Consider the following 27,261-nt stretch of genomic DNA (forward strand, 5'->3'; position numbering starts at 1 on the left):
TTTTGGCTTGCGATATCGGAGCAGAAGAGTCAAAAATAAAATTCCTGCTACGAGTCCAAAAAGTAGTGGTAGGCCGCCAAAGACTGAATGGACAAAATTGGGAAAGATGCCCAGGACTGCTTCGAAGGGTGTTAACAGTCCCGAAAAAATTGTGTTAAATACATGTGCGATGCCACTGGCATCTGACATATTTAGAATTTGGCTTAGCATTTCTACAAAATGCACGGGGCAATTAGTTGATAAAAGTGTATGTATCTCTGCTGTTGTCCTTGCAACTTGAAGATCATACGTTTCTTTTGATGACGTTAAAGGCACGGTTGTCTGTAAAAGAACAGACTTCATTCTGTTTAAAGTATCAATTCGTATAGAAGAGATATTCAAAGAAGGCCAAATCGTCGCCTCTGTATCAGGAGGGCCGTTTGGATACAATACTTGCATACAGCAAGTGACCATGGAACTAACGCTTACGAGATATGCTTTCCCTGGCACCATGCCACAACAGCTGTGGTCCGTTATTAGAATGTAACTCCCGTTAGAAAGTTGTCTAAAGAATGGCTCTATCTGTGTTGCAGGTGTGCCGTGCTGGTGGCATGAAAGGTTATTTGAAGTCCCCTCACAGGCCCCATGCAAATTAATACCTTGGCACAGAAGTATACCGCTTAGTGATCGTTTACAATTGTTACCACTAAGAAATACATTCTGGTTCTTGTCACTATAACATGTGTGTGTGTAAGGTAATTTCCATGATGACTTAATGTACCCTTTACCCAACCTTTCATACTGGCATGCTGGTATATACTCTTGGCAATTTTTAAATTGGAAAGTTGTTATCGGAATTGTGATTATTCCGTGTATTATCCATTCAATGACAGGTCTTTCTGACATTGTCAATGGTAATCTCTCAAGTTTTTCAATGCTCAGAATCGTATAGTCTGCTCCTTTTTGTGCCAAACTGATTTGTTTATCAGTAAGGTTAAAGATAGAGAATAATGACGTTGTGTTTATCAGACGCCATGGCACGTAGCTTGAACGCAGATTTTGCAACGTCCAGCCTAGCTGTACAATAGAACGTAAATGGGACTGACCGGGTTGTAACATTAGTAAGTCCTGATCTATTATGATCAGATGATACAATACTGTCCAGTGAATATATTCTGGAGGACAGAGTCATTAACCCATTGTCCACAACAGAAAGTGATTTTTCCAAATTAATATGATCAATTTCTCGTATTTTCTCTGCTGCCTCAATTTGAGTTACTTTCCAAGCTTCGTTGTACGCAGCATATATACTGGCCGCTATGAAACATTTTTGACGCTGTTTGCGTGGTCCCATTATGCAATCGCGCAAGTCAGCACCATCTTTAAGTAAAGTCAAGTGTTGCTTAATTTCTGCCAGTGTGGATGTCTGTAGCCATTCAAGGCATAGTTTCCATACACTGTATGTTGTTACTATCCCTGGATGTTGTCTCTGGGAGTATCTAGGGTCTCGTCTGGTCATTTTGAACCCCTGTATTTTGTTCAGGAATCTATCTTGACAGTTATTTGTGTCTGTTGGCCAGATTAACCACTTTTTCCAATCAGGATGTGTTCTGTTTTGGTGTAAAATATGGGATACGTCTATCTCAATATCTGTCGTCGTATTATCAGGTATTGGCTTTGGAATGGACGGTTTGTTTAGGTCTTTAATCTTAGCTAGGCCAAGACAAGTAGTCTGTTGAATGGTGTCATTTAAGAACATTATTTGTTCTGGGATCATGCAGGCTCGAAATAATGCTTCTAAACCTTGGACCTGCCATTCTTTTGTACCCCAGATGGTTTTTGTTTCAATGTTGTTTTTCCAGAAATCAAAACCAAATGTAATCATTTTTTCATAAAATGTTTCCGAATAAATCAATTTAGTATTTGTAAACATAGTTTTTATCCCTGTTTTATCTAACAGTTTATAATAAAATGTTACTGCATCACTTGTGTTAAACCCTGAGAAGTATGGGAATTTCTCATAAAATGTTTTCGAACTGCTTTTAGGTGGAGTTGCACAATGTTCCCATTGATTATACTTAAAAACATTTTTAGGTTGAGCAGATTTATGCAAATAGTGGTGTGCAAAGTGGTTATAGCAGTACATTTGTTCATAGTTCGATGAACCCTGTAAATAATCATATTCTGTAAATTTTGCTGACATTACTAAATCTGACATCATATTATTTATGCTTTCAAAGTCCCAATCATCAGAGAATGTACTTGGTTTTACAAAGTCACTTAATGAAACTTTGAATTGATGTGGATATTTCAACAGTTAAACCGGGCCATAGATTTTGTAATCTGTTTTGTCCCAAACTACCCTACCGGGTATTGGAATGGCTGTGACATTCACTGATGATAGTTCTCTTTTCTCAATGTGAGATGACTTGTGTGGCTTTAGGACCAAGTTGATGTTCTGACTTGCTGTGTCCATTGTACTGTATTTTCCCTCAATAAATTTTCCGAAACAAAGTACCATGATGAGCCAAAGCAGGAGGAAAAGTACACCAAACACAATCCAAAATTCAATCCATGGAGAAATCAGATAGGTTTCTTTGAGTTGATGACCGAGTTCCGTTACTTTGTCTTTAAAAAGTTTTGTTGCTGGCGTTTCTTCTGGTTCGCTTGGATCTTCAGAAGTTATCGCAATTGATGAAGTAGCCAGATGCAGTTCTGTCAATTGTTGGAATTGCTTCCGAATTTTCTTTTGTTTTTTCAATTTTTCTTTCATTAGCATAGTCTGAGGCTACATCGTTGTAGACTGGTGCTTCTTGACGAACTGTTTCGATTTGGGTTTCAAGAGGCACAAGTTCCATGGCATTGTTGCATAGTCCTTTTTTATTCACTGCAGGTTTATCAAATGTGATTAATCTCTCAGTTTGAACCTCTTGGATTGTAGCAAGTATTGGAATTCTGCTAATTCTTGGGAGTCCACTGGGCCTACTATTTATTATTGGCCACATGATTGTGGTTTTACCAGGTCAATGGATACAACTCGGTTCTCCTTTTTACCAGCACGGGGCGGTTGTTCAACTGATCTTGTTCCGCTCACCGCTAAGACAGGTACTGCTTTTCTGTAAGTAGGCCCAAATTCCTTCTTCACCGCGATCTTCTCTCTGACCAGATCCCCAATCTTTGGAATCCAGAGAGGCCTTGCTGGGACAGGTGGTTTATCTTCAGTGGCTGTTGGCTGCTGTTTTAACTTTATGTTGCTCAGGGCTTTTCTTGTTTCATTTAAGTCCTGTAAAACAGCCAAACGATCTTTGATGTCAAAGCATTTTTTCTTATCTTCTACCACTGAAGTCTGACTATCTAAATCCTGAATATACATTCTAGTTCCGAACAATAGTTCGTATGGGCTGAAACCTTTTAGAGAATTTCTTGGCAGATTGTTAAGACTACGTTGGACACTTGTTAAATGTTGGACCCACCCATCACCCGAACCTAATACCTTTGCCGTTATAGATTGCTTTAGGTCTCGTTTTTTTCTTTCCACAATCCCATTTCCCTCAGGATGGAAGGGACAAGAGTACCGCAATGCAATGCCCATGCTGGTCATGGCCTCCTTATAAGCTTGAGAGCTAAAAGCAGGACCCTGGTCAGAATGTAGCATGCCAATTGAGTATGTGCCGATAAAGACTCGCAAATCTTTTATAACAGTTCTGGCGTCAGCCGAGCGCTGGTGTCTGTATTTTTAAGTGAATATGGTCTTAAAAGGAAATTAATGCGACGCTGGAATTTACGTAGAGATAGCCTTATGCTAACTACAGAACTGGCCATGGCAATACTCAGGTCGGTTCGCTACTGCGATCTCTGTTGCAGTTTGGACAGCTCTTTGCAAATTTGTAATGTTGCAGGCTCCTCCCCATACCAGTATTCTGATTGTAATTCTTTCAGAGATTCCTTGATCTGTTTGTGCCTCGGACCTTCACCCATGTGTGCGTCTGCTATTGATAAGACTCTCCTGTTCGTGTTTGGAATTACTCTATCCCCCACTCCAGGGATTCGAGCAAAAGGAACGGAGTTTGCGTCAATTATGTATGGATAGTTCACGGGAAGTGCTGCACAGTCGCCTTTTGAAGACGTTTTTATCGCCAGCATGGTTTTCCCGTCTCTGTGTTTTTTTCTGAACGCTTTTTTATGGCTACGGAAGCCGGTTGAGTTGCTTCCGCTGCGGCTTTATTAGCCAATGAATTCCCTGCAATGTGAACATCACGTTGATGACTCAGTGTGTGTATCACGTGAGTCTTTTGTAGTTCCTTTTGTAAAAAAACTACCTGTTCCCAAAGCATCTTATGCTTTATAGTGGCACCTGTGTCATCTTTGTAATCGTTTTGAACCCAGTTCTGCAAGTCATTATTGTAAGATTTGACGCAGAAATGCGAATCGCACACTATTAGTGTCGGGAATACACGATCAGCATTTTCAAGCGCCATCTATAAAGATCTGATTTCAGCTCTCTGAGCCGTACAGTTTCTCAGTGATTCAGTTTTTGTTATTTTTGGTCTGAATTTACCACAGCGCCAGCGACCTTTAACAATCGCGCAGGCAGCATTGTAGGATTTATTATCCACATCGTAATGTTGTGTAAATCTGTCCGTATAGATTATACAAGAGTACTGTTGAAGAGGCAGAATTACGATTGGCAGAGGATATTCTTCTTCATATTTCAAATCTTTCAGTTTTTTCATGTTCGGGTCAAAATAGTAATTCACATCTTCTGCAGCCAGAGAATTTTCCCACTGTATCCATTTTGGATCTAATGCCACCGTTTTTAGATTAACTGGGCTTAATAACGCCTCAAGGGCTGATTCTGCGAAAAAAACAGCTATTCTTTTGGCTTGGGCTCTTTCTTTTGCTATAGAAGTTTGAACCACATTTATAATATTCTCAGTAAGACTGAATGTTTTTTCAGCTTCTGTGTACAAATGTGATTTGTAAGCTATTGGTGCTGTTTCTCCCTCATTAGAGGTCAGGTACGTGAATCCGCATCTTCCTGGGATGACTCGGATTACAAGGTTGCATGTGTTGTCGCGAGTTTGTAATTTCGTTTTAGCTAACATGTCTGCAATGATCTCAAAATTTCTGTGTGTTTTTGAGTCCAATAGATTGGTTTAAAATCAGGTTTTATTAATTCATAGAGAGGTTTAACCCTCTCTGCATAATTTAGAATGTAAGTTCTTCCGAAATTCAGGAAACCTAGTATTGATTGTAAGTTCTTCAGCGTTTTTGGTGCTTGGAGTACAGCGCACTTCTCTAAGAAGTTGTCTGCTAGGCTTTTGCCTTCACTTGATATTTCATATCCTAAAAATAGGACTGTTAAATGGGCAATTCGTGACTTTTTAAAGTTGAATTTGTAACCCTCAGCTGCAAACCCAAGTATTATGGTGTTTACTCTTTTCAAGTGAGTATCCAGGTCATCATCTGTGAGATAGATGTCATCGACATAAGATAATGCCTTGTCATCATACATTTGTAGTAACTCTGTTACCCTTGCTGAGAATAATCCTGGGCTATTCTTGAATCCCTGTGGGAGTCGACAGAAATGTTTCTGTGACCCCATTATTGAGAAAGCGGTTAAATACCTGCTTTCGGGTGCAATGTTTTGACAAAAGAATCCATTAGAGATGTCTAATGTTGTTTTGTATTTTTTGCGAACTATATTATTCATTAGTGCTGCACTGTGTGAGTTTTGTACGGCAAACGTTTTGCAACATGAATTAAGGTGTCTGTAGTCCAAGACTAGACGATATGAGTCGTCTGGTTCGGAGACAGGAAAGAAAGGATTGTTCATTTGAGAGGTGCACGTTTCGATAACCCCTTGGTATTCAAGTTGATCTAAGATCTCCCTGACTTGTTTTTTTAGCTTCTTGCTTAATTGGGTACTGGCTTTGTGCAGTTGGTTGACATTTTAACTGGATTTTGTGAGGAGGAGAGTCCTCATACCATCCTACATGATTTTTATATAATGCCGGTGCTTGAGCTACTGCCCATTTTCTTGCATATATATATTTTCTATGAATTGGAATATGATTTGAGAAGGCAGGCATAATCATTTCTTCGCCATGAGGGCACTCCCTGACAAACTCTGGTGGCCAGTCTTTCTCAGCTAATAGGATATCATAGCCTTTTGAGAGGTTATCCCAAAAGAGACCCCTTACCTTCCTAGTCTTATCTCCCTCTATACACAATGTTATTTCGTATATTTTATGAGGTTCGCTAACTCTGGTATCTGCAGTTTCCACCTGAATGTATTCATTCGTGTCCACTGTCTCCAGATGATTCATCAGGATCTTGCGAGCTATTGTCACTTCTGCTGCGCTGTCTAGCATTGTCTGTGCCCACTCTCCGTTTTTCAGCTGTGTCCTCAGTATCCTCGGCATGTTTGATTATTTTAATACTGGCTACCTTCTTTCTTGGAAACTGTAATTTTCTACTTTGAGCAGGTTCCTTGTCTTTGGACTTGACGTGCTCTTCCCTGTGTTCTGACCATCCTCTTCTTTCCCACTTCTGCGAGGAAGTCTGAAAAGATCGAGAGGGACGTGTATCAATATCTTGATATCTATCAGGCTTTTTCAAATTATCCCCATTTCTAAGGTTGTATCTTTTTTCAGAGGGCTCCCTTTGGGGAGACTTGTGTTCTCGGTTCGGAGATCTTTCTCTCCGCCAAGGAGACCTTCCTCTGGACTGGAATCTTTTCTTTGGGGGTGGATTGTTTATTTCCATCCCAGCTCTTTTTTGGAGTGTTTAGATTATTTTTAATAAATATCTTTTCAGGATTTTCAGGTAGTTGGGGTTTTACCGGTTTCCCACCCAAACTATCTCTACCTAGTTCTTCATAGGATTTTTCTATGATTCTGGCACGTTCAATTGGTTGGTCTGCTATATCGGTTTCTTTCAATTTTTGGAGGTAAATTATATCCTCCATTGCCAATTGAACTAACTCTCTATATGCCTTTGTTAATTCTTTAATTTTAACTAAGAGTTCTTCGCTTGACATTTTATCAATGTCTGGAGTGTAGCTGGCTAGAACCGGCCACGTTGCTCCTAGTCTACCTAGTGGACCGAGCCTGGTGATGTGATCATTATGTTTTAGGGCGCCTTTAAACCAGAGCAGGTGCTCTTGGTAATTTAGTGGGATCTCAATCTCCTCGAAAGGAGTGTATTCATCCGGAGGTTCCTCTATTTTGTAAAAGTGGAATTCGTGTGTTACAGCGTTCGCTGCTGGAAAGTTTATCCATAAATAGAATACCTCTGTCTGCCGATATTAGTGTGCCTCTATCACGAATATGACTGTACCACCTCATGATGACAGTCCGTTTTCTATAAGTTTAAGAGTTATAGTTTTTCTTATGTTGACCGGAATGAGTATAGCATTCGGGTCATTCTGTAGGAGACTTGTGTCCTCCTCTAGGAGTTAAGCTGCTATTCTAGCTGCCTCCCTATCGTCTTCACTTTCCACCATTTTTACTGGCAGAAAGGTTTTTGTTTCAGATCAAGTTTCAAGGAAGCAAAGATTAGGTGCACAATATTTTGGAACACTGTATCCTTCAACGTTGACTAAACCAAAACTCTACATAGGAATCTCTTCTTACTAAGTTCCGGCGGATTTTAGCCTTTCACCCACTCCAGACGCCTATTGGAGTATTTACGGGAAAAAGGGTCTGTGTGAAAAAGCACGACTGAGTTACTCTAACGTCTTGCGTTAGTTTTATCGCCTTACCAAACGTTGGGTGCCATGTAGTGTAGTTCCTATATTCCCAATAGGCTCTGCGCATTGGAATAATATATTCAGCAGTGTAGACGGAGGACTGAGGTCGACTAGGTCTCTACTGACTATATTAGACTTAAGGTTTGCCAGCTAGCTCAGAGGTCACTAGAAACTTTCTCGAATAAACGAAGAGGAGTTTAACCTCCCTTGATAGACAAGAAGGGATTAGCTTCCGACAACCATATAACATGACAACTTTGCTCCCTCAGAATAAGAGTAAATCTCTAGAGTCGTGTGAAAACAATAGACAGCTATTTCACTCAGTCAATTGTGCGTTCTTAGTTTCACCAGAGTGCAGAGAAGAGAGAGATGTGCGTTTTCAAAAAAAGGTATTATTTATTGAGCAGTCTTCCTTCTCATGCAAGAGAAATGAATTGCCACAATTGCAAAACTTAATGTAAAGTAAAGTACGTACAGTAAAAGGAGTATTATGAAATACTGTAAAAGCATTGATATGGTTTCTTAGCTATAAGATACTTTAAAGTGGATAAAATATATACATACATATATACATTGACTAACGTGCTCAACTGGTGCTTCTAAACTACGCCTACCCCGGTGTACCTGACCTAAGCCTAATACGTGGGAAGGAGTAAGTAAGTAGCAGTTTAAGTTAAGTTGGTTTTGCCAAGAATCTGATTCAAGAATTCTCTTAAGGGTTTAGTCAGCACCGTACCTTGGGAATAGAAAGTAGAAGGTCTGGTATCTCTTTCTTCAGGACTCGATATCCCAGCAACCCGCAAGGGTAGGCTGGAAACGCCGGAGCTGGATTTTCTCGGCAGGAGAAAAGACAGCATCTTTCTCAGCGCGTCAAAGAGGAGGGGCAGCGTCCGTGGGCTCTCGCATCAGCTGGGCTCTCGGGCAAGTAGATAGCTGCTCTGCTCCAAAACCACCACCGTGTGTTTGCTTAAGGCAACGTTGGTATATTTATATCTGAAAGGTGCAGAGTTTGACATAAGGTTTGGACAGAAGACTTTAATAAAGAGATCACTAAGAACTGGCCGTTCATACAGTGCTCGCAGGAGTTCTTTTACAAATCAAAACAAAGCAAATGGGGATTTCCCAGGTTGCTGGAGGTTTGGTGTGCCGAAAGAACTCGTTGTGCTTTCTAGGAATCCAAGGAAGTAGCTTTTTGCCGTGCCTTGGACTGCAAAGGCTATTTACTTAAATATGGATCTGATTCTTATGCCATTATAGGGATATTATTGATTATAGCCGTACAGGTTCCTAGATAAAAACACAATAAACTTTTACACAAAAAAAAGCAGAGCACTGAAAAAATAATATACAAATAGCATTGTGTTCTGGCAGAGCACGGCCATCAGGCCCGGACTGGCCATTGCGTGTGAAGTGTCCTGGGGCACAGGGTAGCGTTCCAGCCTACCCGCGCCGACCGGGGCACGTCAGCGCTGACGCGTGACGTCATGCGCCGATGTAATAAATAAAGGAGGGGTGGCCGACGCGAGTTAATCGGAGCCACGTGGAAAGCATTCACGGTGTCCTCCCAATTATTAGTGCGGTGGTGCCGCGTAAGCATGCGCGAGTGCTAGGAAGTACTCGACAGCGGGCACCGGGCAATCCTCCGGTGCGCCGCAAGGGTGGGGGCCGTTTTTAGGTCGAGCAGACCTACCCTCAATGCGTGAGCATTGAAGGTGTCTGCTTCAGACCTATTGTGGCCCGTATTTAAGAATGTGGACAGCTACCAGACGCGCGCTTTGACGAGGTCAGATTTCACCTCGGGAGCGAGCGTCTGATAGCTGCGCATGCGCGGTGCAAAGCCCTTGCTCACACACAGACACAGGCAGCCCCCACCCCTCTGCATGCACGCACGAACACACACACACACAGGCGCGCGCATGCACACGTAGGCATACGGCACACATACAGGCACACATACAGGCACACTATCCCCTACCTCGCATTCTCTCTCAATCACACACAGTCACGCATGCGCACACACATTCCCACACGCACACACGTGCGCGCACGCACTCCCCCCCCCCCTTCCCTCCCCTCCCCCACAGGCATACACACAGGCACGCACGGACTTCGCTTCAGCCCTGGGCCCCACTCACCAACTGCGCTCTTCCGGCGGGGCTCCTCGCGGTGCGTCTCCTCATGTAAATCGGGGCTCCCTCAGATCAGAGGAGCCCCGCAACAGGCGCCACACTCCTCCTTCTCCCCGGCCCCCTCCTGGGGACCCGGGCTACCTCGGACGGCAGGGCGCTCCATGCGCCGGCAGCTCGCGGACCTCGGGAGGCGGGACTTCCGGTCGGCCGCGAGCGGATTGGCCGGCCGGCCAAGAGCTTCCGGGACGCCGCGGGCAGCGCGGCGGCGCCTGCCTCCCAAGGGATTTTTTACACCCCTTAGTGCTTGCTGCCACCACAGTTGATGGATATTGTTTTATCTTTCTGATCACTCCAAGACCTATTACACTGTAGGATTTCTGTCTGTTATTGAACTGTATATTTTAGCATGCTATCATTGTGTTGGGATTCCTGACAATTAGCACAGGTACACTGGACAGCTTTTTGAAGTTGTATTCCTTACAGTGGGATTTTCCAGGTTCCCTAATTTGCACACTTTACATTTGTTTTAATTTGTAATGTACCGTATTGTGCAAATCCTCAATGAAAAAAAAAAAATTATGGGTATGTGCGGGAGCAAGAGTTTTAAGAGATACTTGAGGAGAGATGCATGGTTTCCAGCCAATAATCGTGCAGTAGCTGACTTTTATGTTTTATTTTCTCATCAGTTGTATTACCTTGAACAAATAGAGCATATTAACGCTTGCGTACTCTGCTTTTAATAGTCAGACTTGCCAGCTCAGAGCTAAATACATTGCCTTTTCTTTGGAAGGCTATCTTTTACTTTTCTACATCCGATGTGCAACTCAAAAATTTAAATCCATGCTTCTCTGTACCAGTGCTTTTTAGAGCACGAGTGAATTGACTAGCGTTGTAAAATGTGAGGCAATGCGGTTAAACTAAAAGCAGTTGGGCTACAAAAGGTGACTAATGTGTAGGTACTAATAAAGAGCGATAGAGGGAGTATAAAGTTACCATCATAGCATGCAGTTCCCGTTTTGGTAGCACCAGCCTCTCCAGTAACATCAAAGGGAATAACAAGGCAGAGGCAACCTCCACACATCTGCTGGAAAGCTTACTGCCAGCAACTAGCACATACTTCCCATTCCTCCTCTTCAATCTTCCACTGCGGTTAGGGAAGTTTCACATACAGTCTTTCAAACTGTAGAGAACTGTGTGTCTCGATGTACTCTGACAACCTGCTCCTTTTCATAAAGGAGCCCCACCACACCCTCACGAGATTCATCAAGCTCCTTGATATCTACAGTGTGGCCTCAGGCCCTAGGCTCAACTGGTCCAAATTTGCTCTAGTACCCATCTCTGGAGAGGTGTCACGCGACTGGGTAGACCCATGCCTCAAGATGGCCAGTGACCGTGTTTTGTTATCTGCGTGTGTCGGTCGCCTTAACCCACCCATGATACTCGGACCTCAACTTACACCCCCTGGTGGCCTGAACGCGGCATGATATGTCTTAGTGGTCCAGGCTACTGCTGTCCTTAGCAGGTAGGGGCCCTTTTCAAGATGGTGGCTTTCCCCCTCCTCTTTTTATATGTACTACAGCACTATCCACACTCGATACCGCCCTCGTTCTTTGCAGAATTACAGTCACATAATACCACCTTCCTCTGGGCTGGGTAAACCCCACGGTGTCTTTTGCAAAATGCCATTGCTCCCATTAAGAAGCATTAATGGACTATTTGCTTATATTTCTGGGCTAGCAGTTTGTTAACATAGATGATAGATTCTGGGCAAACATGAGTGCCTTCGCCCAAAAAAAGCTTTGCTCCATCCCCCATCTGTCGCTATAGCCACCCCAGCTGTTTAGCTTTTTCCACAGTCCTTCATTTTGGCTTGAGTTGTTCCCATTGTTTGGGTTGCTGCTGTTAAGCTTCTCCCACTGTTGATTAATTGTGGTGGACTGTTGCCTTATTTGTTTTTTTTGGTGAGGGGGGCTCAGCTGCACAACCATTCAACAACAACTGGTTCAAATATATTCTCTCAATGTTTCAAGCTTTATTACAAATGTCACAAAAATATGTTAATATTTCACTTCTGTTCTTGGATTTTCGTCACAATAAAATACACTGAACATAATCTTCACAAAAGTTATTTACAAAAGTTTAAGGTATTGCCATTAAAAATTACAATAGCTTTTATTTAAGTATTAATTATAAAAAAATAAATAAAAGCCATTGTTATTTGTAATATCAATACATCTAAGTCACGTAAATACAAAACATTTTGCATTACAAATGCTATAGGTGTCACATTTGCAAAAGATATAACTATTGGCATAGTAAATGACAAAGCTATCAATTTTGCTATTTTCAAAACCAACACATAAATAAAAAATGTGTCATTTACAATACCAATAGCTCAAACTTTCCTAATGCGAGACCTATTGCATTGCAAATGCTTGTTTGGTGGAGCGGGGCGCTTTGCCATGGCCGGTTTTGGTTCCCAGTCCGGCCATGACGGTCATCTTTGTGGAGAAGGCAGGCTAAAGATTCGGGAGCCCTCGCCCCATGGCAGGGGATAGAATACAAACCTTGATGAATCGTACTACTGAACAATACTGGGAGGGTGAAACCCACGTGGTGATCGCGTCTTCTACAGCAGCAGGCACCGCGCAGGCCTCTTCACACATGCAGGCCAGGGAAGTGCCTTACACGAACAGATGAGACTCAGCACACCCACTGCTCTCGTGCTCCAGAAAGGCAGCACAGTACCTGTGTATCCCCTGCACAAACACACGCAGGGCCGCAGCTGGGCCATTTACACACACTATACAAAGCCATTACAACGTGAAGTTGGAGTAGTGGCAACAGAACGCGTTTCTCAGGGAAGAGGCACCACGCATGCAGCAGCAGCAATGCCATCTGATCACATTCACATACTAAGCACTTCACAGGGAGTGCTGGGACAGATATGTTCTTGATCACATTCACATACTAAGCACTTCACAGGCAGTGCTGGGAAAGGAATGTCCCCAGCGTGGTATACGTGTCTTCTGTGGTGACTTTTAATGTGGCTCGGCCATCACATTCACATCTATCGTGTGCAGAGAGCTAGTGCTTAAAATGGAAGAATAGAAGGGCAGGTACCCTGTGACAGAGTACCTGCTTGTTTCTCAGAAGTCCTGCAGCACTCTCCAATTAAAAGTATTATGTTTCTTATGAGAAGTGCCGGTACTCTCACTCTTAAAATAAACAAGCATTTGCATTGCAAAAGGTCTTGCATCTGCGAGAGCTTAAGCTATTGGCACTATTAATGAAAATGTCTTTAATTTGTTTTGATAATTAACATACACATTAAAGGCATTGTCATTTACAATGCCAATAGCTCAAACTCTTGTAAATGCGAGACCTATTCAAAGAAGCGGCCCCATTGTCCCGGGCTGCTTGGAAAGTGAAAGCACGCATGGTGCGCTGAATGTTGCAGGAAAGTGTGTCGTGCCTGCAGTAGGTGAAACTCATTAAAGAAAATAGTACTTAAAGCCTAAATAAGACGTATGGTGTAACAAAAGAAGTAAAAGAGCCAGTCCTTAGGGGAGGTTATAAATGAATAACAAACTTAGGGGTCTAAATCAGAATCCAATAGTGATTCTCTAATGCTGTACATATGCCAACTAGTGTGCGTAGGAACCAAAAATTATAAGTGGAGATAACAAACCATATCGCCAAAATGTGAGACACCGGTAACCGTGAGTCACCCCCTGGTTGAGGATTCCCATCAAAGTCTTGTATGGATCAATATTCTCATCTGGTAATCCTTATCGTGTATTGTGTCTCTTGATCATTGAGATCACTTGCATACCCTGATAGCCGGTTCGGGGTAGCGACCCACAATCACTCGGATATACCACATGATGTGGACATGATGGGACTGTGCAGTGCAAAAATTATATATGTGGTGATTAAAAAGGGGATAGGGAACTTAACAAAAACCTATTTTAATGAACGTTTAGCCCCTTCCTGTTTAAAAACAAGAACAGTTTAGCATAATTATCGCAGTACACACAAATAGCTGCGGAGAGACCGACATGTTTCAGCCTCAGAGGGAGGTTCCCCAGGCTTTCGTCAGGGTCTCTGTTCTTTACTAATGCTACTGCTTTTGAGTGATGAATAAAGTGTGAAAAACTATATGAAAAAACACACAAGTGAAGTATAACAGTAAAGGATATATTGTTCCTTCGTCTGTACGAACTCCTCTTCGGCACCTGGTGTCTTAGTACTATCTATGGGGGACAAACGTACAAGTGAATCACATTCAGCTACCCTGGTCTGTACAGAGAAATACACAATTTCAAGAATATTTACAACTTCATTACTCACCCAGTGTGTCCGGGGAGTGGACCTCACCTCTTCCTGGACCTGGCTCAGGATATGTGAGACCCCGCTCTACAAGGACAGAAACCGACTTCGTGATTACAGTGAAGGATTAGTTACTTACCTGTAATCCTAGTTCTCTTCCAGGGGTATCCTCATCAAAGTCATAAGCATTAGAATATTCCCGCCCATGCGCGGGACCCCGGAAACAATATATTATATGTGCCCCACATATACATATACATATATATATAAATATATATATATAAAAATAAGCAATTGCAGCCAAATAAAACAGTAGAGCTGGAATATGCTGTGAAGAATTTCCACCATACATGTGTATTAGCATTAGAAACATGATAAACAACACCAATGCTTGTTTAGAAACTGTTTTAATGCTTAGAAAACAGCAGAAATTCTTATAAGACACTGTAAGCATATACAGCTCCCAGGCTGCATTGCAAATACCCAGTCTAAAAAGACTGAAAAGCTAACCCTGTGGCTGCATGTACCAAAACTGACGCTGTGCCTTTAAGGCACCTCTGCCCCTAGCTTCCCATCATGCCTCAGGGGTTACAGTTAGGTCAGTTGTTCTTTTCGGAGACTGAAAACAAAACCATGGTAATAACAGGTTAAAACATCTCCTACTTAATAAACAAAGTCCTTTGCCCGGGGAGGCGGGAGGGTTGCTTATGACTTTGATGAGGATACCCCTGGAAGAGAACTAGGATTACAGGTAAGTAACTAATCCTTCTCTTCCAGGGGATCCTCATCAATAGTCATAAGCATTAGAATAGAGTAGCGAGCCTCACCTCATCCCTGCGGGCAAAGGAATCAACAGGTAACAGTCACATTCGTAGGCCCAAAAATAGGCCTTATTCTACCCAAATAGGTTTCTCAAGGAGGCTTGCCCTACTTGAGAATCCGCTCTGGAATCAGACTCTAGGCAATAATGCCTTGTAAAGGTATGGACTGATTTCCATGTCGCAGCCTTGCAAATTTCTGACATGGGAATGTCATGTAAAAATGCTGTTGTGGCTGCCTTCCCTCTAGTGGAATGAGCTTTGGGTGATTGTAACAAAGGTTTGCCAGCCAGCTGGTATGCTAGTTTGATACATGAGACAATCCATCTGGAGATGGACCTCTTGGCTGCTGCAAACCCGGTCCTCATTGACCCATAATTGACAAAGAGTTGGTCTGTCTTTCTGGTGCCCTTTGTTCTTTCTAGGTAAAACTTTAGCACCCGTTTAAGATCTAACGAGTGCAACGACCTCTCAGCTGGGGTCGATGGGTTAGGAAAGAACGAAGGAAGGGTAATCGTTTGGTTTATATGAAAATCCGATACCACTTTTGGAAGGAAAGAAGGGTGAGCCCTCATTACCACTCTGTTGTGGTGAAACACCGTGTAGGGTTCCTTGGTGCAGAGTGCTTGAATCTCGCTAACCCTGCGAGCAGAGGTTATTGCCACCAAGAAGGCCGCCTTCCAAGTGAGATGCTGCAAGGAGGCCTTGTGTATAGGTTCAAACGGTGCAGACATCAGCCTGGAGAGAACCAGGTTCAACTCCCAGGGAGGAGAAGGATTTCTCACAGGGGGATAGACCTTCTTCAATCCCTGAAGGAAATCCTTAACCACTGGGACCTGAAAAAACGATGTTTGTGTAGGTGATTTCCTGTACGCTACTATGGCAGATAGGTGAACCCTGATAGAAGCGTATTTCAACCCTGATGTCGCTAAGTAAAGGAGGTAAGGGAGGACTACCTCTTCTTGTCCTGTGGTGGGATCAAAGCCATGGTCCCTACACCAAATGAAAAATCTCTTCCACTTGAATGCATAAGACGCCCTAGTGGAAGGCCTCTTTGCCTCTTTTAAAATATTCATACATTCTGGAGGCAGATTCAAGTGTCCGTATTGCAAGACCTCAGGAGCCATGCAGTCAGGTTCAGTGACGGGAGGTTGGGATGCAGGATCCTCCCGTTCATTTTGCTCAACAGGTCTGGTCTGCATGGCAGACGTCTGTGTGGACACAGCGACAGATGTAATAGGTCTGGATACCACCATTGTCGCGGCCAATCCGGAGCAACTAGGATCATGTCCATGCTCGATCTGATGAGCTTGGCCACCACCTTCGGAATCAGAGCCAGAGGAGGAAACGCATAGGCGAACATTCCTGTCCATTCCAGCAGGAGAGCGTTCCCTTGCGTCCCTGGTCGGTGGAACCTGGACGCGAAGGCGTGGCATTTGGCGTTTTCGTCGTCCGCGAATAAATCTATGTCTGGACGGCCCCAGCAACGGAAGAGATCTTCGACTACTTCGTCGTTTAGCACCCAGTCTGGCTGATCTTCGAAGTGCCTGCTGAGTGCGTCCGCCTTTGTGTTTAGCTCGCCTGGAAGGTGTACTGCTACCACCGACAGTCCCCGAGCCAGAAGCCAGTGCCATATGGCTTGGGCCTCCTGAGACAGAGGGCGAGACCGTGTTCCTCCCTGCTTGTTCAGATAGAACATTGTTGTAGTGTTGTCCGTCTGAACCAAGATCTTGTCCGTTGTGATTGCTGGAAGGAACGCTTTGAGCGCCAGATGAACTGCTCGAAGTTCCAGCATGTTGATATGGTATGTCTGAAGGTTGGTCGACCAGCGACCCTGAATCTGAAGACGACCCATGTGAGCACCCCAACCTTCCAGAGATGCGTCCGTTACCACAGACATCGAAGGAAGAGGCTGCTGAAACGGGACTCCCTGCAAGACATTCCGAGGGCGAGTCCACCACTGTATTGAGGACAGTGCTGCTTGAGATAAGATGATTCGATCCTCCCAATCTCCAGTCGCTTGGTCCCACTGGTCTTCCACAGACTCTTGAAGAGGACGCATCCTCAACCTGGCGTTTGGAATTAGGAAGATGCAGGACGCCATGGAGCCCAGTAGAGACGCTACTTCTCGCACCTTTGGACGAGGAAACTGAAGTAACTTTCTGCATTTCTGCCCCATGGAAGATAGTCTCTCCTGCGAAGGAAACGCTCTTCCTAAATTTGTGTCTAGGACTGCTCCCAGATAGTGGATGGTTTGCGTGGGATGCAGGACTGACTTTTCTGTGTTCACGTGGAGCCCAAGCCTGTGTAGTTGTTGAAGACACAGACGACAGTCTTTGGTGGCTTGATGAGGGGACTGGCTCTTCAGGAGCCAGTCGTCTAGATATGGGTACACAAAAAGACCTTTTTTGTGTAGACATGCCGCTACCACTGCCATGCATTTGGTGAACACCCTTGGTGCGGATTTCAGACCGAACGGAAGTACTTTGTACTGGTAATGCTTGTTCCCTACCAGAAACCTCAAGTACTTCCGATGACCTGGTGTGATAGGAATGTGGAAGTACGCGTCCTGTAAATCCACCGAACACATCCAATCTCCACTTTGTAGATGAGGACATATCTGATGAAGTGCCAGCATGCGAAACTTCTCTTTGACCACCACTTTGTTGAGGGTCCGAAGATCTAGAATCGGTCTGAACTTGTCCTCTTGGTCTCTTTTGGGGACTAGAAAATACCTTGAGTACACTCCTCTCCCCCTTTGGGATGGGGGTACCTCTTCGATTGCGTTTTTCTGTAAGAGGACGCTCACCTCCCTTTTGAGGAGGTTTAGATGGTACGAGCGAGTCTTTTTTGGAGGAATCGGTTGTGGTCTCTTCCGGAAACGTAGCGCATATCCATTGCGCAGTATATTCAGCACCCACTGATCTTTTGTGATGCTGACCCACTCTTCCAGGTGTTGCGAAGCACTTCCTCCCACTGGAGTGGGTAACGGCGCCAGAGGAAGCCACTGCTCAGGCCTTGCCTCCTCTGGGCGTGGCAGAGGACTGATGATGTCCGCCTCTGCCTCTGCCCGATTTTCCTCCTCTGTATTGTGTCTTCCCTTGTGGCTTGTTCTGAGACCATTGAGGGGTTTGAACCCTCTGTTGGCCTCCCCGGTTCTTGTTGGTCTTGAAGCGTCGCTTGAACGGCTCTTTCTTCTTTTCCAGACCAACCGCCTTCACCGTGTCCAATTCGGTTTTCATGCGGGTCATTTCCTGATCGGCATGCTCCCCAAAGAGTGAAGATCCTGAGAAGGGCAGATTGAGGATGCGTTGCTGGGCATCTGGTTTGAGACCCGTCAACCGCAACCAAGAAGATCTTCTCGCGCAAACCCCATGCGAGTAAGCATGTCCTGCTAGGAGTGCATTATCTGCGGATGAACTGATCATTTGGTTTGCCACCAAACAGCCCTCTGTCACTGTTTCGTCAAAGTCCTTCTGGTCCTCCTTGGGCAATTTCTCTTTGAATCGTTCCATGGAGTCCCACAGTGCTCTATCATATCTGCCGAGAAGTGCTGAGGCACTAGAGACTTTCAGTGATGAAGCTGCTGTGCTGCACACTCTGCGTCCCCAAGAATCTTGGGTCTTGCTGTCCTTGTCAGGAGGAACTGAAGAAGAGGGTGCGACTGCGTGATTCTTCCTATCTGAGGCTACGATAACAGAGTCCGCCGCAGGCTTCCCTTTAACAAAGATTGGATCCGAGTCGGCCGGCCTATACTTTTTCTGGATACGTGCCGGAACCGCCCTGATTGCCGCTGGCGTGAGGAAGACCTCCTTGATTGGGTCCATTATCCCTGGAACCAATGGGAGCAAAGGCCGTGAATATGATTTGTGCCGAAGGGTCTCAAAAATTACAGTAGTGGAAACTTCTGGAACAGCCATTTCTATTTGAAGTTTTTGAGCGCCCCTTTGAAGAACGTCCAGGTATGTGTTGACGTCGTCAAGCGGGGAAGCTCTGGAGTGAGGGCTGTCTGCCAGCGTTGGGGAGTAATCCCCTTTAGAAGATCTTGAAGAAGATGAGGAGGAGGTTGATGGTGTTCTCCTTCTCCTGTGGTGAGATTTTTCCTTCCTCACTGGCGATCTTCTCGGTCGGTCTTCCCTTCGAGGAGAACGTGATTCTCTCCGACGCTCCCTTCGTGGAGATCTCGACCTCTCAGTTCGTTTCTCCCTTCTCGGCGTTTGAGATCTGGGATGCTCTCTCCGTGGTGATCGGGAGACCCTGGGGGTATGCGACCTTTCCGCTCTCCTCTCCCGAGAGCGTGATTGGTGCCTGACAGGACTCTGTTTGTCTGCCTCTTCTATCAGTCTCTGAAGGGGTGACCTGTGGTGTGGGCTTACATATCTGTGCAGCCTCTCCGTCGCTCCAGAATCCTTCCACGTGTGCAAAGGAGCATACCATCTTGGCGAGAGTGTTATCTTTCGCTGGGGCAACGGACTTCTACTCCTGGAAGTGGACCTCGATGAGCTAGAGGCCCTTGAGGAGGAATGGTGAGAAGCCGATTGGGTCACCAAAATAGTCGAAGGCACTGAAGGGGATTTTCGTCTCACCGGTGTTGGCGGACGTCTTAGAAGTCTTTCCCTTGACGTTGGACGCCTCTGCGGCGTCGACGGAGTGATAATCTTCGACGTCGAACGCCTCGATGATGACCCGTGTTCTCTCGACGTCGACCTGTGATGTCGAGCCGCTGACGGTGTCTTTTCCCTCGACGTCGAACGGCGTCGTCCCGCCTTCGACGGAGGTCTCGACGTCGAACGGCGGTGCCCTGCCGTCGACGGAGGTCTCGACGTCGAGCGGCGTTGCCCTGCCGTCGACGGAGGTCTCGACGTCGAACGGCGTTGCCCTGCCGTCGACGGAGGTCTCGCCGTCGACCGACGTTGGTCTGTCGGCGACGGAGATGGCCTTCGACGTCCTGTCGTCGACGAAGCCCTCGATGTCGACCTGGCATGTGGCGACGGCGGAGGATCGGACATCCTCGACGTCGAGCGCCGACACGCCTTCGACGATGATCCCTTCCTCGACGACGATCGTCCGAGGGGGCTCTTGTTCCTCGACGCCGAGCGCCTCCGTGGAGACTTCGGCGGAGGTGTCACACTCTTCGAAGCCTGTCGACGTTGAGACGACGGCGAGTGTATTCTGTCTCTCGACGCCGACCGTCGCCTGGTTGACGGCGGCGGAGTTGACTTACGTCTTGACGTCGATCTTCTCGTCGACGGAGATCTCGTGGCTTCTCTCGACGCCGATCGTCGCCTAGTTGACGACGGCGGAGCTTTCTTCGTCGTCGGTGATTTTCTTTTCGACGACGATTTCCTCGTCGACGCCGGTCCCGACGTCGACGGAGCTTTATCTTTCGATTTTTCCATCAGATGTTGTTTTTTCAGCGCCGAGCCCGGCGCTGAGGTCGATGGACGCTCTGACTTGCCTTTGGAGGGAGTTCTGGGTCTCTTTGAACTCTTCCTCTCTGTAGATCTTCCCCTCATGGATCTTTGGGCCAAACCATAGAGCCTGTTCCTCTCCCTGTCTTTTAAAGTTCTGTCAGACAGGTTTTGACAATGAGAACAGTCCTTTGGATCGTGATCTTCTGGCAAGCATAAAATACAGACCTCATGAGAGTCCGTTTTTGCCTTCTTGTGGCCACAAGAAGGGCAATCATCGAATAATGAAGGCATCCTGACAGGAAAACCTCACAAAAATTCGACTGCTAAGCAGTTATTTACTTGACCCTGATGTAAAAAGTCAAAGTAAATCAAAAAAATGTTCTTTAGAAGCTTTTCTGACTGAAAAAGGCAGAAAAACTGTGGAGCTGTGTATCCAGGGTCCTTCCTGAAGGAGCCGGAAAGAACAACTGACCTAACTGTAACCCCTGAGGCATGATGGGAAGCTAGGGGCAGAGGTGCCTTAAAGGCACAGCGTCAGTTTTGGTACATGCAGCCACAGGGTTAGCTTTTCAGTCTTTTTAGACTGGGTATTTGCAATGCAGCCTGGGAGCTGTATATGCTTACAGTGTCTTATAAGAATTTCTGCTGTTTTCTAAGCATTAAAACAGTTTCTAAACAAGCATTGGTGTTGTTTATCATGTTTCTAATGCTAATACACATGTATGGTGGAAATTCTTCACAGCATATTCCAGCTCTACTGTTTTATTTGGCTGCAATTGCTTATTTTTATATATATATATTTATATATATATGTATATGTATATGTGGGGCACATATAATATATTGTTTCCGGGGTCCCGCGCATGGGCGGGAATATTCTAATGCTTATGACTATTGATGAGGATCCCCTGGAAGAGAACAGAGGGATCAAGTGTTGATCTGCTCTGACAATACACCATCTACGAGGTCACAAGGTCTTCTGAACGTAGAGTCAACTGACATATACCAACAGTTCTGAGAGTGATTCCCGATATAGCCTTTGATCATGAGACTGACTACCTGGTCTCCCTTGATGTAGAGTCACTGTATACCTCCATTCCCCAGGATGCGACTCTAGACACCATCAGATCCATCCTGGAAGAATCGGAACTTGACTCCATCACCCCTGTGCCCTTCATCATGGCTCTGGCTACCATAGCCATGAAAGAGAATTTCTTCATGTATGAGGACCAGATATACCATCAAATCTCTGGGACCAGTATGGGCAGTATCTTTGCCCCGTCCCTAGCGAATCTATACGTCCATAAGTTTGAACAAACTACGGTATTACACCCCAACAATCCCTTCTTTCCATCCATAATTTGGTGGAAAAGGTACATAGATGACATCCTCCTGGTTTGGAGAGGGACCAAGGAATCAGTCCTACAATTCCATCAATGGCTCAACAACAGAACAACTACCTCCGCTTTACCATCGAATTGAGCAAAGATAGGGTACCCTTTTTGGACCTTTCGATCTATAGTACTGGAACAGGCTTACAGAGTGAATTATACCGGAAGCCCATGGCAAGAAATTCTCTTCTCTTGTATGAAAGCTAGCACCCCAAGTCCCAGAGGGATAATTTGCCCTTTGGGCAGTTTCTTCGAGTTCGACGGAACTGCTCCACTCCAGAAACCTTTGAACGCCATGCAGGCGACCTGTCTAAGCAGCTGATCTCCAGACATTACCCCAGAAAACTTGTTCAGCGTTCATGTAAACGAGCAGCGAACAACCATCGTGCTGCATTACTTGAACGTAAACCTGAGAAACCACCTTCGAATCGACTGACACTAGTGAGTACTTATAATACCAAGTCCAACAGTGTTCAAAAAACCATTAGAAAACACTGGCGTATTCTAAACAGTGGCAAAGACAAAATTGAGTTCCCGCTTTTTGCCTTTAAACGTGCCAGTAACCTCAGAGACCGTCTGATACACACCCGTCCCAAAAGCACACCTAGGAGAGAGCTAGGCACTCTTTGGGACCTACCCCCCGTGCAGGGTCACCATCCTTGTGGTGTTTGTTCTGTTTGTCCATTGACATCAAAAATCACCAGTGTGGACATTGGCACTGATCGACCCTGGGAACTGCGACAGTTTTCGAACTGCAATAGCACCAACCTGATCTACCTCCTCACCTGCACATGCAATGAACGCTATGTGGGAATGACCACGAGAAAGGTGCGCGTGAGGATGCAAGAGCACAAAAGCACGTTTCGGTGCAAGAAAGACATTTCAAAACTCACCAAACACTTCATAACACACAAGCATGGAGAAACAGATTTCAAGTGGCATGTCCTGGAAAAGCCGTTCATTCCGCCACACGTGAGCGATGTGTCCAATTTTCTGTGCCGTAAAGAACAAAAGTGGGTATTTAAACTGGGCACAGATAGACAAGGACTGAATGATGACATACCTTGGTTCAGTCTATCTTAAACATATTAGTAGGGTGTCCTTCATTTGAGTAGGACTGTTTGTGCAAAAGCATTTACGTGGTGACTGTACTCTACATGAACTACAGACGTAAGTTACATCACGTCATTCGGTAGTTCTCCACATTTTCCCACGAAAACGCCCCACAGAGGTTTGGCGTCATCTGAACTACACACACTGAGCGGGCATTGTCATTAGGTAGTTCCCAACACGTGAGCGAATAACATCGTTACTCCTAGCGGAGGTCGATCCAATAAACTACATAAGCTCCATGCACCGCATCATTTTGTAGTTCCCAGCACATGTGAGCGAATAACATCGTTACTCCTAGCGGAGGTCGATCCAATAAACTACACAAGCTCCATGCACCGCATCATTTTGTAGATCCCAGCACGACAGCTCCACGAGACTACGAGCTAGAGTAATGCTCATGCGAACATTGAGTGCATACGGAGACACAACTTGACTTCCTTAGCCATGAACATAATCCCTGACATCAGTGTTTGATGAGTGATAATGTGAATGACAACGTTATTCATCCTAGCCTTTCGGCATAACTCCTCCTCCGGAGGTTCTGATTGGCTGTGAATTTGAAGAACAGACCATTGAAATATGAGTGACGATGGTAGCCCGTTGCCTCCCCCTGACTCAGTCACAGTTCAAGACAACGACGGACAGGTAGGATTGCAGCTCCTAAGTCTATCCACATTGTCTAGAGCAAGGCTGTTCTCCAGCTTGCTTCTTGTCGTCCAATTCTAGACTAGTCATAACAAACATGGCTACATTTGTAGCTTATAGCTAACGATATAACGGATAGGAGGTTTGAAGTAGGAACTGTTGGTATATGTCAGTTGACTCTACGTTCAGAAGACCTTGTGACCTCGTAGATGGTGTATTGTCAGAGCAGATCAACACTTGATCCCTCTGTTCACTGTAATCACGAAGTCGGTTTCTGTCCTTGTAGAGCGGGGTCTCACATATCCTGAGCCAGGTCCAGGAAGAGGTGAGGTCCACTCCAAGGACACACTGGGTGAGTAATGAAGTTGTAAATATTCTTGAAATGGTGTATTTCTCTGTACAGACCAGGGTAGCTGAATGTGATTCACTTGTACGTTTGTCCCCCATATATAGTACTAAGACACCAGGTGCCGAAGAGGAGTTCGTACAGACGAAGGAACAATATATCCTTTACTGTTATACTTCACTTGTGTGTTTTTTCATATAGTTTTTCACACTTTATTCATCACTCAAAAGCAGTAGCATTAGTAAAGAACAGAGACCCAGACAAAAGCCTGGGGAACCTCCCTCTGAGGCTGAAACATGTTGGTCTCTCCGCAGCTATTTGTGTGTACTGCGATGATTATGCTAAACTGTTCTTGTTTTTAAACAGGAAGGGGCTAAACGTTCATTAAAATAGGTTTTTGTTAAGTTCCCTATCCCCTTTTTAATCACCACATATATCATTTTTGCACTGCACAGTCCCATCATGTCCACATCATGTGGTATATCCGAGTGATTGTGGGTCGCTACCCCGAACCGGCTATCAGGGTATGCAAGTGATCTCAATGATCAAGAGACACAATACACGATAAGGATTACCAGATGAGAATATTGATCCATACAAGACTTTGATGGGAATCCTCAACCAGGGGTGACTCACGGTTACCGGTGTCTCACATTTTGGCGATATGGTTTGTTATCTCCACTTATAATTTTTGGTTCCTACGCACACTGGTTGGCATAGGTACAGCATTAGAGAATCACTATTGGATTCTGATTTAGACCCCTAAGTTTGTTGTTTACAAGTTTAGTCCTAGCGGGGGATATTACTTAGGCTTGGTCTTTAAACATCCCTCTAGCCCTACTATAGCGTTTGGTTTTTCAGGTTATAAATGAAGGCAAGGTGGTGCTAAGGAGGGACTAACAAGCCTATTAACGAATCAGAAGCTAGCATTTAGGAAGGACAATGGCACAATACAATGACAAATATGGACGCAGAGTGGGCGGAGCTTTAAGTCCATACTCACATACAGCATGCCTCGCAGAGCAGTGCATGCACGCTGACTCTAGGCTCAACCTAAAAAGTGCTGGTACTCAGTACCAGACAGTGCCAGCCCATTTAAAGCACTGCCGAGGACTAGGAGAGGTCCACAACCTTTCCTGTGACCTGGAAGCCTGCACAAGGCGTGCTATTCTAGTAGACCGAGTACCACTCTCTCTGTCCAGGGTTTAGCCCATAAAGCGATGGTGGCAGCATACCATGATTTGTGACTCTATAGTTACAAAGACTTTAATCCGTGCCAGTGGGAGCGTGGCCTACTGACCCCTAGAGTGTGAAGTACTGCTGTTATGCTAAACTCATAACCTTTCGCTTATTTCTTGTGTGTGCGCCTGGGAGTACACAGTATGCGTACAGAAACCATGGTAGTGTGACGGTGTGTATCAGTCACAATACTGAAGCCAGTAGGATCCATTTTGGATGCCCTTGGTTTAGCACCACGGGATGAGAAGAGCCTCCCCAGAGTGTGTAAATATATTGCCTGCATTCCAGTGGTTGGAGGTGGAGATCCAGACACAAGTGAGAAGGATGTAGACAGGGATACGGTTGGAAATTCCAAAGGACAAGGGGCTGCTGATTAGTTGTTCTGGAGCATTGCCATATGGTTGATTTTAAGGTTTGGGATCAGACTGCTGTTTCTGTTGTGAATGGTAAGACAGTTTTGGTGTTGGGCCTGTCCTTCTGCCTGTCCCAGATTACTGCTTCAGAGAGACTGATTACAGTCCGGTGCAGAACCCTCGAGCATCATTGTGTCCATGTTGTGGGCGCTCCAGTTAGAAGACAGCCCAGTGTTTCCAGCTGTGAGAAGCAGCACTTAACACAATGGTTTTGTCTGGCTAGCAGTCTGAGAAGGACCCCTGAAAGAGAACCATGCGGAATCAGTTCTGAAGTTTGAGACAGTGGATCCAAATCCCCCACCTAGTAAATGTGTATAAAAGTGGGGCCCAAACAAACCACTTTATTCCAGTTTCAAGTTCTTTGTGGCCAAGGAAAGGAGTGCCCATCGCAGAGTACTCTAAGGGCTGCTGAGTGGCCAGGGCTGGTGTCTGCCTGATAGTCAGCTTCCCAGAGTTAAGGGGACATCACCTGAATTGTTGGATGACACGGACTGTGAAAAGCCTGACTGCCGACAAGAGGAAGGAATCTGCAGTGCCTTGCAGGGGGAGTGACTGTCCAAGAGAAGCTCAACATGTTTCTAGTCTGAACAACACCTAGAGAAAGCAGACTGCCTCGGAGAGTGCAGCCAGGAGTGAAGAAGAGTATCCAGGTCTCTCTCTAGTTCCTCGCGAGAACTGCAAAAGACTACACACATCAGCTTGAGACAGGTTGCACTTACCTTGCCACGCGTAACAGCCTAGATCAAAGCTACAACTGCCTGCTGTATGATGTCCTAAGGTGGGCTATATCGACCTGTGTCATGTGTATTGGCCCGGGTAAGGCTGCAACAGCCTGCTGTGGGCAGCAGCTACTGGAGGCTGCATCTACTTTACTATGTGTTGATCCAGGTCTTTTTGCAACTGCCTTTTGGTGGTATTGCCTAGATGTGCGTCCGTCCAGATGCAGGGTGCGACTGACGAGGGAACCCATACAGCAGGATCAAGTGTCATGTTAATGTTATTGACACTTCTAGAGCGCAACTACTACCATCGAGCTCGGTGAGGACACAAGGTGCGCCGGACCACCGCCACGACCGCTGCTGAGGCCCCAGACATTTACAGTAACCTCCACCTTTGGGCGTACTGAGCTGCTGCAAACATGCAGATGGGCACGCTCGGATTAAAGGCAAGAGTGAAGAGATGGCACAGTTAACTGCTGGGGTGAAAATCTTCACCTGAGCCTAATTCCCGTTTCTTCCAAAGCTTGCTGGGGGCAATCGCAGATGGGGTCGGCTGGGTGGGAGAAAGCACAGAGAGAAGGGATGGGAAGTAGTATCCACAAGAGAGCCTTGATCAGGGTTGTCATCCTGTATTTGCAACTGAATTGTGTAGCATTTTGTACTGCTGAGTAATTAACAGCGTTTTCTTTTTCAAAAAGACAAGTACTGGGCTGGACTTTAAAGTTCTTTCATCTGTTGGTTCCCTGAGAAACTTGCAATTTTGCAGTCGCCATCAGATAGTCAAGTGCTGAAGTGGTTGTCCCTGGCCGAGTTTGCAAAGTCACATTAGGTTGGACCATGAAACACCTGCAGCAAACAACTTCAACCTCCCCGGCTGAGCCCCAGTCTGTGCTGCTGTTCCCGAAAGGGGTCAGACAGGCTTGCAGCTATACTTAACAGATGCAGCAGGGTCTACCTCACTGTGGGATGC

At 45.4% G+C, this 27,261-nt stretch overlaps 1 protein-coding gene across 1 annotated transcript in view; it reads right to left on the reverse strand.

The window, feature by feature from the left end:
- Positions 1–27,261, reverse strand: part of FBXL20 (F-box and leucine rich repeat protein 20) — a 658,452-nt gene that overhangs the window by 396,928 nt on the left and 234,263 nt on the right. The gene's annotated exons all lie outside the window — the stretch shown is intronic.

This window comes from Lissotriton vulgaris, chromosome 5 (assembly GCF_964263255.1).
Source record: "Lissotriton vulgaris chromosome 5, aLisVul1.2, whole genome shotgun sequence".
NCBI lineage: Eukaryota > Metazoa > Chordata > Amphibia > Caudata > Salamandridae > Lissotriton > Lissotriton vulgaris.